Genomic DNA, 12,589 nt, shown 5'->3' on the forward strand with positions numbered 1-12,589 from the left:
TTTTTAATGTTGTATTAAATAAACTAGCGGGTAGCTAGGCAGATATTAATGATATATTAAAGAGAGAAATAACTATTAAAAGAATCGACTGTGACGTCGCATCGCATGTGTAGTTCAAACGTGACCGTTTTGCTCCGACAGCAACGTACGTTACTGTAACTCCCGGTAACGTACAGTAACGCTCCATCACTGTAACGTGCTGCTTATCAGTATGCCAGTATGACGTCAGAGTATGAGAGTATGTTCTTATGTACTTTTAGCATAACATTATGAATGAAATCTGTATAGTTTTCACTTCTGTTGTCACAAAAGTCTTGAATATGCACTGTTACCAGTTAATAATAAGCTACAGTAACGTTAGGCAGTAAATCTGTCCACTGTCTACACTCACTTCTGTTGTAACCACTGTCTTCAACATGCACCGCTGCTACTGGTAGGCTACTAGTAGATAATAAGCTAGTATTCACTTCTGTTGTCATAAATATATAATATGTAGGCTACTGCTGTTAGTTTATAATTAGCTGTTTGTTTGTGTGACTGTATGCAAGTAAGAACCTACGATGTGCACAAATATCTGTGTATTAGTAAGTTACAAAAGTGTGCACATTGGTCATATTTGTGTCATGAGCTGTATATTAGCTGTATTGGTATAAATATCATTTTCCTGTTAATAACAGATGGGTCCAAACAAAAAAAACATAGGGCCGTGGGATAGGAGGAGGAGATCAGGTGTTTGGCTTCTGAGGCAGGAAACAGACCAGCACCTCGGCAGAAGACGTGGCATGATCTATGTCTGAAGGTAAACCTGGACAGAGTGACATGTGTATCATATTAAATGTAAAGCTATGACATATTTAAAGGGAACACCTTCTTATTTGCTGTCAAACATAGAGATTGAAAAATGCCCAATGCAGATGAGGGGACAGATGTCACTGTAGGAGGTGCACAGACCTGTAAATGTGGTTTTCATGTAAAGAACGTATCTGAAGTCTCTTATGACGTGCTGGTGTTGAATTCTGTTGTATTACAAATTGTTTTTATCTTGTCTGTGAACCTGTAGCCTTCCAGTTCGCTCCTTGTCTCAGTGCATCCAGGAACCTCATGTACAGTGGCACAGCAGCCAGGGCCTTCACCTGGTGAGACGCTACAGCCAGGACTCTACCTGCAGATTCACCACCACCACAACCACCAAAGGATGTCTCCTCAGCTAGTGGTGAACCTTGGCATCAGTAAGTAATGAGGATTTACTTGTGCTGATATTTACATTATTATTATTAGAATTATTATTAATATAACTCCGGTTTCCTCCCACCTCTAAAGACATTCTCGTTAGGCTGATTGGTGACTCTAAATTGACCCTCGGTGTGAGTGTGAGTGTGAATGGTTGTGTGTCTCTGCGTTAGCCCTGCAATAGACTAGTGACTTGTCCAGGTTGTACCCCACCTCTCGCCCGATGCCAGCTGAGATATGCTCCAGCAACCCCCACGACCCTAGTGCAGGATTAAGTGATACAGAAGATGAGATGAGATGAGATTATTAATATACTCAACTATAAAAAATATACAAAGCCCCAGTTAAGGTCATTTTTTTCTTTTTGTCAGTTTACAAAGCCACAGTTTAGTGGCTCTCATGGTGCCATGTTAAAGCCAAACTTAAGTTTGGCTGGGAAGCATTCACTTATGTAAAGTAAAGAGAATGATACATAGATAGACTTTGATTTAATAAATACACTGGTACACTGTTATCGTTTTCATATAGCAGTAACTATAGTGGGACTTTCATGCATTCATTCCATGTTTAATGTATTTGGTTTTATTGACTGCTGTGCCAATAATGATAGATTCATTCATTCATTACCATCTACGGTCATCATATAATGTGAACTGTGCCTTCATTCCCTCAGACCTCTGATGTATCCAGCCCCATCACAAGCCCCACAAAAAGAAAAGTGTCACCACCTGGACGCACACTGTTTCTCCTGTGTCTCTTCCTCCTTCTCCTGTTCCTGTATCAAGCTTCTTCCATTCTGCCTCCACTGCTACAGCTGTAAGAACATATTCTACTACACTTGAAACAGGAGCTGCTCTTGAGTAGATTGTTATCATATCTATGTATTAAACTTATTATTTTAAGTATTTTATTTTCTTTATATTAAGTGTTATCTGCCACCTCCTCCTGTGTCTCCCCAGGAACCCCCTCTGCTCCTCTCACCTTGCCATTGCCTAAAAATGTGGGGATCGTACCTGTTTCAGATGCTGCCTGGCTGCCCACAAAGCTGCTAAAGACATTTCAGCAGCCCTGTGGAAAGACCAGCGTCTTTTCAAAGACCTGAAACTGTGGTATGATCCACCAGAGTCCTCCCTCATATACCATCAGGTCCTCACTCCTGAGCGCTTCTTCCACCACGACTTTTCTCATGGAAAAAACATGGTGTGACATTCTTTGTCAATATGTATATAATGTAAATAGTTTTAAAAGAAAAAAGTCTTAATTTGCTGCTGTTCTATTTTGTTTTTTAACTTTAACACACGTGTTTGTGAGTGTGTGTGTGAAATTTGTAATAAATTTGTTACATTTCAGTGACTGTCTTCATTTTTTACTGCAAAAATGCAAACTCACTCATAGAAAACGATAACATTGTTGCAATACTTCATTCAGAAATATAAAAATGACTATAAAAGTACATTTAGGTACATGTGATAACACTTGGTAGTAGTCTGTGTTAAAGGCCTCATGTTCCAACGGTGGAATCGAACCGGCGACCTTTGGGTCAAGAGCCTCCTATGCTTTTCTGCAGTTAAGTGTCATATTTGGTTAAATTTCTCAAATTAATAGACCAGAATATGTGTGATTTTACTTGTGATGGACAGTAGAGACACTAATAACTACAGGCTCCTTCCATTTTTTCAAAATTTCCTCTCTTTTCCTTCTTTTTCCTTCTTTTTCCTTCTTCCCCCTTCTTCCCCCTCTTCCTTCTTCTTCCCCCGCCTATCCAGACTATTGTTCCCCAGCTTGCTCGGAAGCCGTTAGCCGTTAGCCTGTATTCTGATGGCTGTGGGGATGAATGACCACCTGAAACGCTCCGTCCTACAACTCAGTAGGTAATATGCTGGCTTTATGCATATGTCTGTTATTATTGCATGGCCTGGTCTGGTTGTGGTGAGAGGAAGGAGCACTCTCTGTATCAGCTGTGTAGGTGGTTTAAGACTCGTCATATTCCAGTGGCGGCTCGGTTGAGGTCGACAGTGAATGCAGGTGGATTGTTCTTGTCAGGAGAGCCGTCTGGCAGGGCATTAAAGCTGAGCTTGCCATTCAGAGGACTCCTTTGTTCTTCTTCTTTTTTTTTTTTTTCAAGGCACTGCTTCCACTTCACTTCCTGATTTCCCCAGCTACAAGTAGGAGCGAGGGTCAAATCACAGAATGTAAAAAGAATTTTCAAGTGTAAAAAAGGCACTTGTTTGAATAAAAACTTGACTATTCAGTTTAAAGCTTGACTTTACACTTTTTGATAGGTGTCTCGTAGTCATTGAACATGATGATATGCGTGATATGATTTACTACCTTTCAATTAAATGTTTGGACGAATCAAAGTCTCCTTTGAAACATAAAAGCTAATTAAAAAATCTACCCAAAGTTACAGAATTTCCGTGTGTTTGATTAATTGATTGAAGTTTCACAAAGAAACTTCAAATAAAATATGTTTTGTTGACAAAACTGTTTTCTGAAAATCCCTTTTTCTTTTTTTCCAACGAGGAGAATTTGGCGTGGAGAACATCTGCCTGAAGGAAATAAGGAAACTGCTGGTGACTTAACGTAAGGCAGCTGCCAATTCAAATAGCTTGTGCGATCGGAATAGCAGATGATGAATTTCACCATCCAGTCATCGGCTCCCGTTTCACCCAGCTAGCAAGCAGCATCATTAGCGACAACAAAAAAAAACAACAACTCAGACAGTTCAGCTTTTCATTCATATTCAGGGCACAGGTGGAGGACAGTAGCCTGCCACCGAGGAGGCGTAACACAAGCACGCACAAATGTGCCGGTTCACATGCACACGCGAAACCATGACTCACCGTCTCCTTGAATGCCCCCCACCGCCTTCAGTCCTGCTCTCATCATAACACCAAAGCAGCAGTGTATTGTTTTTCAGTCACTCTGGTTTATCCTACGTTCTCTCTCTCCATGTACGTGTCTGTTTGTCTTTTGATGCTGATTGCATCCAGCAGAGTTGATTAAAGCTACAAGAAGCAGACAAGCTATTATTAAAAATAATAACAATAAATTATTATTATTTACTCACAAGGAGCATGTACAGTAAGGAGCATACGCACCACCGGAACATTATGACCACCTTTCTAATATTGTGTAGGTCTACCTTGTGCTTCCAAAACAGTTGTCATCAGAGTATAGGCATGGGCCTTCTTAGAGCATCCTGTGGTGTCTGGTAACAGAATGTTGTTAGTGGGGGGGCTTTGTGCTCCTTGATTAGTTTGTTTTTTATTAATTGTTCCTAAGCCGTTTTTATGTGCGTGTCTGTGTCAGGCTGCATCCTGCCGGAATAGCTGCTGCAGTGAAGGAGTGTCATTGCTCTGGGGGTGGGGGTACCAGGTGTGGTCTAGGTGGGTGGTGCATGTTCAAGTAGCATCTACATGAATTGAATTGTCACAGGAAGGTTGATAGTATTTACTTCTCCTGTCAGAGGTTTTAATGTTGTGGCTGATCGGTGTATTATATTATACTCACAAAAAATATAATTGAAATGATTAATTGGATTGGACACAAATTTTGCCAGTTTGTCATTGTTTAGTCGTCAATAACTGTAATAAATTTGATTAATTTGTCCGTGTTACGGCCGTAACTGCCACCTCATTCGTGTCACAGTCAGCGATCAGTGTCGCAAAAAAGATGTCACCATTTTCCCATCATTAAAGTCATGATCACAAAATGATATGTCTGTGATGGTTTTCAGTCTCAGACTACAGCTCTTCTGATGGGAATGCAGTTTAACTTTTAATGCCAAACTTAAACAAACAATAACTCCCAGTTGCCCGTGCGACATCAGCTTTGTAATTGGACGCATGCTGGCGTAACTGTTTGGAACATTTTATGTTCTGCAATATGCTCCTCCACAAATGAAATTATTTGAACATTTTGCCTGTGGTGTCATCTTTTTATGTTTTAATTTTGAGTCTGTCACGTGTGTCCTTGCATTTATCTATACTAGGGTGATTTTTTTTTTTTTTTCCTTTTGTGTTTAGTCAGATTATTACCAGGAAAACGGAAAGAATGCACAAATCAGTTGCTGAAAACATCAGGACTATTATGCAAAATGCTGTGACACCGGGTTACTTTTCCAATATGACGTTCAGGAATAGAAATGTATTATTTTCAATGTTGTGCTGCACGTTACAAAGAAGATGGACAATTTATGTCCAATTTATTCAACAAGAATATGATTGGATGTTGCCGATTAGCTTGTTGTCAAGTGGCTGAGATTCGAGAACAAAGGTTATCCTTTTTATTCAAGCAGCAGCAGTTTCTTAAGAGTATACCTTGAGGGGACAGATGACCTTTCCAGTGACGTGACCTGAGACATATTATCATTTATATTACATGTTGCTGAAAGGTCTTTTGTCCTGCTGTGTTTCATTTCTTAACTTTTTAGATTTTTTTTTTTTTTTTACACCCTAACCTCCCTTCTGACGTCTGCCAGGAGTTCATTTGAGATTTAGACTCATCTTTAAAACAACCATTTTACAGCACTGTTGCTCCTATCTACATTATGTTTTGTGGAACCCAATAAATAGGAGAGAGCGTATAAATGTATGTGATTTAACTCGCAACTCGAAGGGCTCTTGATGGAAACTTTTCCTCCAACTTTTCGGAATAAAGTCTTCTCAACGAACGTATCCAGAGGTGGTTTTCATAACTTTCAGTATTAACTGCCTGCCTCAAGGATACAAAGAGCGCAGATTTACATTTCATCCTTGAAACATTGAATGTGTTCATTTCTTTTACTCTTATGGGATTTTCACTTGTCGTCGGTAATGAATTGCACAAGGGACTACAACGGGCACGTAGTGATTGTGACAGATAGAGGCGATGGAGTGAAGACTCTAACAGCAGCACAGTGCTCGTTCTTTTTCATTCAACATTTGATCTTTCCAATATATTTTACAATATATGCTCCGCATTTTACGGAGCTTGCCTTCAAACCCATTCACGAGGCACCTTGAAGATTTGTGGACGACAATTTGTTCGCGTAACAGCACCCCGGTTGACGAAGATTCAGGACGCTTAGTCAACGCGTCAGTTCCTGAGTTTCTGAGGGACAGAGCACAGAGGAAAGACAATGATACGACTAAGTTTGACATACTTGGGCAGCCATACCGTGGAACATTCAGCCTCTGGGCATGATGAAAATTTGACTAATATTGGGTAACCGATCCACTGAGTCACTGCAACTCTCCTTCTCCTTGCGGTACAACCTTCATCTCTTTCTGCTTCTCTGCCATTTCCTTCCCTTCCTGTCTCCCCCCTCTTCCCCCTCTTGCCATCCCTTCCTCCCACTGGACAGCAAAAGCTCTTCTATCTCCCTGAAGGTCTACTGTCAAATACCCGCTTACCTCGGCACTCTGAGCTGATAGGCTGTGTGTGTGTGTGTGTAAATCCCCTGAGTTCTATACCAACCAATCCGCCACACCACTGTGTCGCTGGGATTTGACAGTTTTACTCAACTCTGTCATTTGGGAAACACACTTTGGGATGAGTGGGCGGCAGGCTCGGGGCTTACGCTATAGGAGGAAGCCTGCATGTGTTCACATGTATGAGGCTATGAGCAAGAGGAAATGAAGAGAGGAATACAGCAGAGAAAGGGCAGTAAAGCAGGGAAGCAGCCGGTGCAAAGAGCACGGGAATGATTTATAGATGCATGTATGAAATCGACTCTATCAGGGCTCAGGAAGGATGTGTTTGAATGATGGACAATTACATTTAAAACAGTTGAGAAATCAAACTACATACAAGCAAACACAAAAAAAAATCTAATTAAAGCCTAAACATCAGTCTGTTTTAGGGGATTCGTTTATTTTTTTTGTGGAAATTGACATTCAATACAAATGTTGTATCTGTTGAACATCATTCAAACACTTTGTGATTTTTTCTTCTTTTTTTTTTTTGAAGTGAACTTTTTTCCAACATAGCCAACAAACTGGTATGTAAGAATGTGATGAGGAGGGAATCTTGGAACACCACTCGAGATGAATATCAAAAGGCAAAACGCAGCACACTTAAGGACGAAGACTGTGGTTCCCACTGCCCCGGTTGTATGTGTGGGTGTATTCACTGCAGGCCTCCTTATGTACTGTCAGTTACTAATAATAACGGTGGGTGATTAAAAAAAAAAAAAAAAAAAAAGATCACCATCTAGATTTACTTTCCAAAAGCCTTGACCCCCAATTACATGCATGGCCATACACATCAATCACCTTAATTACATTCAGTGGGTATTAAGATGAATTGTGAGAAAGTGCCTATATTAAGATTTGTATTGATTTTCATAGCATGTTTAAAATTAGATTACTAAATTACACTTTCTTAGAGCTAATCGTGTGATGAGAGTTTGGTCACGATGCTTCGTCTTCCAGGTTTTCTGCTCCAAGACAAAGTGTATCTATCAGCCCAGACTCTGTCCCAAAAATGTCTCCTGGGCAACCACTGAACTCACAACCTACTCACTCTTTTGTATGTACCCTTTCCCCTTCAAATGAGTCTGTAAGTACCAGACACTCCGGATACTACAAGTCAGGCATAAACATGCGTAAACCAAGATTTGTTTAAGGAGTAGAAGTACAACTAAATGAGCAAATAATCAAAGAGATTTTGGCTAAGGGCTACGCTACAAGGCAGAGTGAAAAGATGGGTCAGTAACGTCAAACTTACACCAAGAAGAGCTTTGTCCTTGTAACTTTTGCCCCCTACAATGAAGAATTGTCTACATCTGGAAATCAGTCTTGCTGTCAGATTTAACCCAATGTTTATCATTAACTCGATCAGATTAATCCATAAAACGCCCAGCAAATGCTTTCTACCATGCTGAAACGAAATATAATGAGTTAAATGTGTGCTATGGTGCCACGTCATCAAAATGTAGGTATCCACGTGCAGAAGGAAAGCCCTCGCAGGCCAATAGATTGCAAATTCAGCACACTGCCTCACATCCGAATGCATTCATTCATGGACGGGAGACACCGAGTAGATAGCTAGTTTATTACTGGTTAATCAGAGCAGCCCAACGCTGTCACCCTCCTCTGCTGCTGGCCGCTGAACAGTCTGACTGCAGCAGGATAAAACTGCCAGTGTAACAAAGCCTTCAGGGTTGTAATACTTTTAGAAACTAGGCTGAAGTAGTTACTCATAATTTGGCCTTTGGAGCCCTGAATTATGAAATAAGGTAGCTCAGTTAACCTGCATAAAAACAGAATGAATGAAGTGGTGTAAGATGACCGTAGATGAGGGGTTGTTTTTTTCCAATTGTTCAGACCTCGTCAGGCTAAATAAGAAATTGACATGCTCATTAAGAGCAACATTCTGCCGGAGCATCATGGAATTAAATGCAAAGATGTTTGGAAGAGAGAGGAAAAAAGGGCTCCCACTGACTCAGAGTTTAGCCTGGGGGGTAAAACACAACACCAGGCCCAGTTTTGTGTTTCTGTTTCATGCTAGCATTAAAACGCAGCTTGCCTCCTACCACGCAAACAAAAATAGATGGCATGCTAGCACACTAACATTAAACATCCGCCATCCACCCAGAGATAGAGGAGGAACACGGATTAGCGGGCTACCCATTAGCTATTCATATCTCAAAACATTATACTGCTAAAAATAGGTCGGATGGTGGTTTAAACACTGCTCCGTGGCCTTAGGTTGTTCAGAGCAAACAGAGAAGAGAGGACACTGTGATCTGCGTATTTAATATGTGAAGCAAGCTCAGAGCAATGTGGGAAGATGAGGGGCGGTGGAGGCAAGACCCACCTCCAGACTCCCTGAAGACACCTTAAAATCCACCTTAAAAGCTACCAAAATCCATAGCCTGAGAGTAATTATGTTACTGATATTCATATACCAAAGCACTACATTTTACTTTTGAGAACAGCAGTGTTTTAATGGACAGGTCAGTCAAAACAAACGTTGATTAACAAGACAGTGTTGGCAGTGTTGGAGTTAGCAGTTGGAGCTACATCATCGGGTCAGTTTTAAGGTCACTTAGAGACTGACATCTCATTAAAGAGTCATTTCGTGTTGTATTAAACCAATTTAGCTTGATCCATCTATTGCCGCCGTCTAGGTCTCACTCCAAATCAGAGAATGGACATGGACCTTTCAGAGGGTGTCCTGTGGTGTCAACAGAATGCTGTTAGTGGGGGGCCTTTGGGTCCTATTGGTTGATGGGAGGGGCATCTGTGGATCATCTTGCAGGGTCAACACCTTGTGCTGTCCTCCCTTGTGCAGCTTTCCTGCATCCTATTGGAGGTTACTTGCTGCCATCAAGAAGTGTCAAGAAGTTCCCAGCAGAACATTGTATTGACACAAGGAGGTCGAAGTTATTTACTTCACCTGTCAGTGGTTTTAATGTTGTGGCTGATCGGTGTATTTGAAATAATTTACAGATATACAGAAATCATTCAGATTTCACAGACTTCTACTTGAACTGCACACGTGCTGAACAAGTCCACCAACAAACACACAATCACTGTGCAGTGACTATAAATAAGAGTCTCTAGGCAGTTTTTGGTTTCAGACTGAATGACACACAGAATATCCATCACCAATTAACCTAATAAAATATGGAAAGAGTATATGAACTGTAATGTAATTGAATGTAAATAACTCTGAAGCTTTGATTTAAAAAATAAAAATCTGTGGCGTGCAGTTGCCTAATTGTTGTGAATCAGTTGTAGCAGGGCTGGTTGGCCTTGACATAACGCAGTGACTTTCTAATGGGAAACTCTTGCATATTCAACCCAGGCCTTCCCTGATCACACTCCAGGGGTCAATTAACCCGACACCATGTGGAGTTAAACTGAAGAAATAATACTGGTTTTGTCCTGTGACTATTCAAATCAACGAAACTGATTTATGTGCGAGATTTTCTGAACATTGATTCAAGGTTTTTCCAGCATTCAAGTGCTTTAAACTGTTTATCCACTAAAACAGGATTCACCGTCAATAAGAGACTGTTGAATAGTTAAATTTTCCAAAATAAATGACCTAAAAGACCTTTAGAGTAAGCGAGGCTGCATTTTTCTTAACATAAAAATTAAACATAAGAGTCCAGGAGGAAAAAACTAAAAAGTCTTTAAGTCCTTTAAGATTTCATCAGCGCTGCACAGCCACAGCAGGACAAGATATCTGTGTGAGATAGAGAGGCATGGAGTCTAAAGTATGTGTTTATCTTTCTTCATATTTCAAATCTTTTATGCACGCACACACACGCGCGCGCGCACACACGCGGTCCACGCCTCGGTAAAGTTGCCGTCTCAGCAGAGTTGTTTGACAGCCCGACGTCGGTGATGAGGTCAGAGGTTCGGGGGCGGAGTTTGATGCTGATTGACAAAGACAATCCTGACACAATCCCTACCAGTCAACCAGCCTCCCACTAGACTTGGTGTGTGTGTGTGTGTGTCTGCAGCAGAGACAAAGCAAGCGTCTCAGTGTAAGCGTGAAGGTCTCTTTTTGTGCCTCCATGGCTGCATACGTCCGTTCGTTCTCGTGTGTCCCGCTTGTCCAAGCGACCAAACGTCTTGGCATGTATCTCTTTATACCATATATACACACACGAGTGTGTGTGTTTGTTTTCAGGGCCGTGTGTGTCGGTGTGTTGGGGAGATGAAGCGAAACTGACACAGAGAGACAGATATATTTTGACAAGCGATTGTGTCAATCTTTTAGTGAGACGTTATCTTCCCTCGGGATTTGCACCGGCTTTCCGTCACACACAAAAACACACAAGATCCTGACTCTGTCCAAATACTTCTACTGTACGAGAGTATGTGACTTTTATTTTACAGGACAGGCAGCGAGAGATTTTTTGATGCTGCTGTTTGTAGGAATCTTTTGAAATGCTCCTTGATGGATTTCAGACCAGCCATCTAGTTTCTATTGGCCTCATCGGCTGGAGCTACGGAGAGATGCACTTCTGCCGCGCTCCAACCACGGTTAGATAACGCGAGTGTGGGCAGGGCGGCTAAAGGAAAAGGATAAATAGTGCAATTTAGAAGGAAGAAACAATAATCCTGTTCACAGTAACTTTACTAAGGCGTCTCATGTTTATTGTACTTCAAGAATATACTGAGGGGAACCACGTGCTTAAAAATCAGGCTAATACGTTATCATGCAATTAAAGCCAAATTAAAACCACATAACAGATCCATACATCTAAAACCAGTCATCAGTATTACAGCATATGCGTCACCTATAAACCTAGCAGCATGCAGGAGGAATGGTGGCAGCTACAATGTAATAAACAGCTATGATAACAGACCTGTGGAGTGCAGTAGCATAATTGTTTTCTATCAGCTGTAGCACGGCTGTAGGGTCAACCTTGGAAGGTTTGTGTGATTTGTTTTCTTTGATTCGTATTTTTATTATGTAATAACTCATACTGCACTTCCTAATTCGCCCTCTTGAACATCTAACCCACGGTTTCCCCGCTCACACGGCAAAGGGTCAATCTACCAGCCACCATGTGCAGCTCAGACTGAATGGAACGAGGCATAAGGTCCTCAGTGGTTTGTGACAATTCCAACAAAACAGAAAACAGTGTTTGGTTTTTTATATTATTAATTATACGTTTTGCCAGCATTTAATTGCCTTGCGGTGCTGGTTAAAACACAGTTTATTGTGAGTGAGAGACTGCTGAATGAACGGCTGAAAGTTATTTTAGAGAATTTTAGACAAAAAAAAAAAACAAGAGGCAATTAAAGATAATAAAATTGTCATTATGTTGGAAAGTATTGGACAAATTATATTAGTGGGCATGGAAAATTAATGACTCACCAATGTTATCCGAGTTCATTCATGAGAATTCATTCATTCATTCATTTCAGATAAATCAAACTCATCAGTTTCTTGTGGCTCTACATGGTGAGTCTGGGACAGTCATCAGGCCTCTCAGGGCTGTAAATGTACCAAGATTCACTGCAATACTTTTAACGGCTGCAGAGTCCTGAATGAATACGCAGTGATGCCGAAACCATTACAAATACTCTCCACGTGGAATTGCACACACAGGAATGTCGACTATAAAACAGCGAATCTCTTTGAGCATCAGTGACGTCTAACTCGTGCTTTGTTGTTGGTGTGTTTCTTTGTGTGCGTTAAAGCGCTGACGCAGGACTGTATCGTTCTCTAGATGGAGATCAGTTTGACCTGCAGGTTGACCTGTTTTCAGACCCAACACATCCTCTCTTGGGTTTTTCTCTCGCACATACACAACCTCAAAGAGACGCACAAGTGCATTTCACTCATTGGTTTGACACAGACAAATGTGCTACACTGAAGACGTCTGTCGTCATCTGTAAATGTTTCT

The 12,589-nt window shown here is 41.1% G+C and overlaps 1 protein-coding gene and 1 long non-coding RNA gene across 2 annotated transcripts in view; one reads left to right on the forward strand and one right to left on the reverse strand.

Moving 5' to 3' along the window:
• Positions 1 to 12,589, reverse strand: part of il1rapl2 (interleukin 1 receptor accessory protein-like 2) — a 364,605-nt gene that overhangs the window by 222,239 nt on the left and 129,777 nt on the right. The window lies entirely within an intron of this gene.
• Positions 807 to 2,649, forward strand: LOC125008619. The gene is made up of 3 exons (XR_007112900.1): positions 807 to 1,229; positions 1,904 to 2,046; positions 2,190 to 2,649. It is a non-coding gene; the product is annotated as an uncharacterized LOC125008619 (long non-coding RNA).

This window comes from Mugil cephalus, chromosome 5, assembly GCF_022458985.1.
Source record: "Mugil cephalus isolate CIBA_MC_2020 chromosome 5, CIBA_Mcephalus_1.1, whole genome shotgun sequence".
Classification (NCBI taxonomy): Eukaryota; Metazoa; Chordata; class Actinopteri; order Mugiliformes; family Mugilidae; genus Mugil; species Mugil cephalus.